Genomic DNA, 5,758 nt, shown 5'->3' with positions numbered 1-5,758 from the left:
TCTCGAAGTGATTGACCGAGTTTTGATTTTGTTAAACAGTTAACTTAATCACTCCGCAAAGCACAAACAAGCTGTTTTTCCATAATAAAGTTTTTTGGGTTGGATCGCGTGAATATAAATGTCGTTAAACCCGCCACCGCCCGACACAGCCGATTAGTAAACATAAACAAAACATGCCAATTCGTTACGAGTGTAATGACTTCTCTTGAGATGGCGCTTTATAGAAGACGTTCACTTGACATCAGGCGGAGATCTCGCTGCAACAGCCCCGAGTCTCCAGCGCATCTCCCTTTTCTATCAACACGAGGCCAAGCCCCCTTCTCGATCATTCTCGCCGACTCTGGACACTCGCTCGACCGGCAGACTCCACCGTCCTCTTCCGTCGCCTGACCACGCTCCCTTCTCGAACATTCCCGTCGCCACCAGTCCCTTCGCACTCGCAGCTGATACCCCTGTCATTACCTCCCATAGCCACTAGTCCCTTCGCACTCGCAGCTGATACCCCCGGCATTACCTCCCGTAGCCACCAGTCCCTTCACACTCACAGCTGATTCCCCTGTCATTACCTCCCATGGCCACCAGTCCCTTCACACTCACAACTGACTCCCCTGTCATTACCTCCCATAGCCACCAGTCCCTTCACACTCACAACTGATACCCCTGTCATTACCTCCCGTAGCCACCAGTCCCTTCACACTCACAACTAGGCCTCGGCAAGGTAAGGTAAATTACCTTTTTTCCAGGTAAAAGGGTAAAGGTTTCGACATGTCAAGGGGTAGGGTAAAGGTAGCATGAATAATTACCCAGTAAATACAGTACCTTGTTAACCGCTAAAAGCTCCGTGGTGCAGTCCGTGGCCTCTATTTTAAATTTCGATCATTGATGTCGGACCAGATGGAGACTGAGCACGTTCTTGATGACGAGATCAAAGATACCAGGATACAGCAATCTAAAGAGGCAGCGGCAAGTGTTCCCATGGGAGCACACGCACGATTGGATAGATTGTGATCCCAATGTACAGCACGCACTGCCGTAAGTGGTTTTCCACCCACACGAACGCGTCGGGGTGTAAAGCCCACCTCAAGAAGCACAACGCGCTCGCCCCAGGCAGCGAGGTCGGGACGTCGGCGTCGGCTGCCTGAAGGTTCCGTCTAACTGGGCCGGAGCGGCGCAGTATCTTATTGCCTGTCGTTCGTCCGAGGACGATGGCAATGACGAACTTGATCAGGTTGTTGATGAGATCGCCATCGACCAAGACGACTGGGACGAGGAGGTTATGGAGGACGGTGTCGTCGACAGCCTCAACGTCCGATTCTAGAGTATTCTATATGTATAAAGCGCTCTACCTAGCTTTTATCGTTACAAACCTTTTTCATGTGTAGTTCCCTAGTAATTACCCTGTAATCGGGTAATTGTGTATGGGGTAAGGGTAAAAGGTAGGGTAAAGGTAGGCTCGTTGCTTTTTACCTTACCTGCTAAAGGGTAAAAGGTAGGGTAGAGCGATTGTATTGTGGTAAGGTAAAAGGTAGGGTAAAGTTTGTCTTGTTTTACCGTTTAACTTTTACTTTACCTTGCCGAGGGCTACTCACAACTGATACCCCTGTCATTCATAATAAAGGTTTTTGGATTAGATCGCGTTATTTATAAATGTGTCGCAACCCTCCACCACCTGACACGGTCAATCAGTAAAAAATGTGTTATGTTGACAAAAGACAAATAGTTCACTGCTTTAGCCCACCGGTGTGTTGAGTGAATTCACAATATTTAAAATTTTTGAGTACGACGTTTCGCTGGTAATTACATCCAGCATCATCGGGCAATTTGCCAGAATAGTGAAGCCCTCTACCTGCTCCTGGTCTTAAATAGAGCAACAGCACGGTGACGTCATCATTTAACCCAATCTGGTGCAGAGATCAGATGTAATTATATAATAGATTAGTAATCAGTTAATTGTTATGATTAGTAATCAGTTGTAGATTGGTAATTAGTTGTAATGTGTATTATTTAATAACTGAACCCAATCACTACCCAATCAGGTGCAGAAATCAGGTGGTGGAGGGGGGGGGGTTATTGTAATTATATACGCTAGTAATCGGTTAATTAGTATGTGTTTCTCCAATAAGGAATTGTAATATGTATTATTTAATAATACGCTTCCAGGCCACACTAAGCCGGTAGCTGTCAGAGCGATTAAAGTTATTTGTATTTCTCTCAATTTCAATGGATTCTCTAATTAGTCTTGGCCAGTAATAATTAGTTTTGCACAATACTTCAACGTTATCAAAATAAATTGCGTGGCCTTGTTGGCAAGCATGTTCTGCCACTGCCGACAGTTGTGTTTGAGATAATTTCATATTTCTTTGGTGTTCTTTTAGTCTTACGCTGGTGTTACGTGCCGTCTGTCCAACAGAAGGTATAAATCGGATTAATTGCTGATGTGGCAGATGCTATTTCACTTCTCTACATCATCCCCCCCCCCCCTTCCCCACGAATAAAAACGCAGCCGTCCCGGCTGTCAAATCTATGCAAGCGTGCGCGTATATGTTGTGACCGACCCATGGACTAACGTAATCACAAGCAGTGACCATGGAAGAGCAACGAACAATAACAATAAACAGTAACAAGGGAAATGGCGTGAACAAACCGTCCTATTAACGAAAAGTGACGCGTCGCGAGCGAGTGTGTGCGGCAGGACCGTCCCCCCGGGTAGAGACGGTTTCGCTCGGGCGTGAATAGTCCGCTGAAGGAGTCTTCATCGCTCCGTCCGTGGGCATTAGGCTCTCCGGGCCTGTATATTGCGGGAGGAGGAGGTGTTGAAGCCAGAGGATGGATGCGACGGGAACCCTTCGGTCCCGCGGTGGCATTCGACGGCGATGTGGCCCAGGCAGCCGCACCTGTAGCAGGTACAGGAAGGCCGCCCTGGCGGCTGGCTCAGCCTGGGGTGCCATTCCGTTGCTGATGGCCGCAGGCGAGCGCTCCTTCCCTCCATTCCCCGGGCGAAGGAGGCCACGCCTGCTCGTCCACAGTCGGCTCCGTTATACTGGCCGCAACTGCCGGCCAATCCTTAAGGTTGAGGTGCGCTGGATGCCGCGGGCCACCTGCAGAGAAGTCGGGTCGTTTTCCTCTGCCACCGCGAAGGTGACCCCCAACTCCCGAGCCAAGGAGAGAAGCCGCTCCAAGGCGAGGGAACCCAAGGCGACTCTGTCCATGCGAGGGAAGGCAGCGTGCCCCAAGGCAAGGGGTGCACTGCGATACGCCAGCGGCATCTCGTTCTCTCCCCGTCGCCGCAGCCTGAATCTTCTCCGAACATTAGATGGGGGATCAAAAATAGCGGCCATCTCGGTGTAGGCGCGCGCGAGGGTCGCTCTATCGGACTAGGGGATGGCGAAAAAAGCGGCTAACGAGTCGTCGTCGAGGGCCATGGGAAGAGGCTGAAGCGCCTCCTGGGATGTCCATCCCACCGAGATGTAGGCGGCCTCGAATCAACGTCGAAAAGCCATCCAATCTCCTCCTGCAGCAGTGAACTGACGCACCGGCGGCAGCTGTCGGAACTTGGGAACGATTTCCACCTTGGTGGCAGCTGCTGCGGCGTGGGCCGATCGCCCGAAATGGCGGACGAGTGGAGCATGGCTGCCACCCCCGAAATGGCGGGAAGGTCCAGCGCTCCAGTCGCCTCGGTCATGACCGCGGCGGGAAGCGCGTCTTGGCGTGCAGTGGAAGTCGCAGCCGTCATCCGCTCAAAAAGATGAGTGGCGGCCGACAGAAATCTTCCCAGGTGACCGGCGATGTTCATCCAGCTCTGCGGAGGAGGTGGCTGGACTCGCCACGCACTCCTGAGCCGACTGAAACACGTCGACGGAGCGGGCGCTCGGAGCTCCGGCAAGCGGAGCTGTTGGAGGGGCGTGTCTTGCTCGGCGTCTTCGTCGGACGACGCAACAGGCGGGTTCTCACGTTTCGTCGCCGATTTGGACATGACGGAGAAGGTTCGGCACCAAATGTAGTGTCTTCAAAAATCACTCACACCGACACGTCGTAACAAGTCACCTGCTTACACTTGATTCACCTGTTCTTGCGCCAGTTGTAGGCACTCCTACAACTATCTGTGCGGTCACAGACACTCGACTTCTCCCCGCTCTTATCTATTCTGCACCTCACTTATCCTGCACACAGCAACTTCGCACTCAGCCACTCCGTACTCGGCGTTTCCGCACACAGCAGCTCCGCACACAGCGACTCTGTACACAGCGTCTTCGCACACAGCCACTCCGCACCCAGCGTCTTCGCACACAGCGTCTTCACACTCAGCGACTCTGCACACAGCAGCTCCGCACACAGCAACTCCGCATCTCCACCGCTGCCCTCAGCTACGCTCCCTCAGACCCGCTCGCCCGTCTGTCCCGGGCGGGGGGTTCAGCCAACACCGGCCCGGCGACGGCGTGAGGGTCGAGGTCCCGTTGACGGCTGCAGCGGCAGCGGCGAGACGTCTTCACTCTTCGTCCCCGGCAACAACAACAACTCCCGTCTCTCCCACCCACTCCCGCCTGTAACCCCCTGTCCATCACGAGTCCTCAAGGCCCACGCCACTCGCCCCACGAGTCTCTTCCCGTCACTCCCCCCACGACTCTTGGGCCCCAACCACCGGTCACAGCGCAGCCACCTGTTGGACCTCGGTGGCACCCGCTTCTCGCCTTCTCTCGCACGCGGGTGCCCTCGTGTGTGCAGACCTCGTGGGGCAACGCGCACAACTCTGTTTGACCCCCCCAAGTTAAACCGCTTAACTGTACGCACCGCGCATTTCTCCCCTCTGCAGTAGTGTGGGTTATAACCGGTCAGAATGCAATGTTTACGTGAAGTATAGATTATAAACCCTCAGTCGGGTGCTATGCTTATGTGTAGTATTGATTATGACCGTCAGAATGCAATGTTTATGTGTAGTATGGATTATGAGTTATATGCTTATGTGTAGTATGGATTATGAGTGCAATGCTTATGTGTAGTATGTGCTTATGTGTAGTATGGATTATGAGTTCTATGCTTATGTGTAGTATGGATTATGAGTTATATGCTTATGTGTAGTATGGATTATGAGTTCAATGCTTATGTGTAGTATGGATTATGAGTGCAATGCTTATATGTAGTATGGATTATGAGTGCGATGCTTATGTGTAGTATGGATTGTGATTTATATGCTTATGTGTAGTATGTATTATGAGTGCAATGCTTATGTGTAGTATGGATTATGAGTTCAATGCTTATGTGTAGTATGGATTATGAGTTCAATGCTTATGTGTAGTATGGATTATGAGTTCAATGCTTATGTGTAGTATGGATTATGAGTTCAATGCTTATGTGTAGTATGGATTGTGAGTGCAATGCTTGTGTAGTATGGATTATGAGTTATATGCTTATGTGTAGTATGTATTATGAGTGCAATGCTTATGTGTAGTATGTATTATGAGTGCAATGCTTATGTGTAGTATGGATTATGAGTGCAATGCTTATGTGTAGTATGGATTATGAGTGCAATGCTTATGTGTAGTATGGATTATGAGTGCAATGCTTATGTGTAGTATGGATTATGAGTACAATGCTTATGTGTAGTATGTATTATGAGTGCAATGCTTATGTGTAGTATGGATTGTGAGTGCAATGCTTGTGTAGTATGGATTATGAGTTATATGCTTATGTGTAGTATGTATTATGAGTGCAATGCTTATGTGTAGTATGTATTATGAGTGCAATGCTTATGTGTAGTATG

Source organism: Lethenteron reissneri, chromosome 63 (genome assembly GCF_015708825.2).
Source record: "Lethenteron reissneri isolate LAM-NWPU_2019-01 chromosome 63, ASM1570882v1, whole genome shotgun sequence".
NCBI classification, from domain to species: domain Eukaryota; kingdom Metazoa; phylum Chordata; class Hyperoartia; order Petromyzontiformes; family Petromyzontidae; genus Lethenteron; species Lethenteron reissneri.
This window is presented reverse-complemented; position numbering follows the sequence as displayed.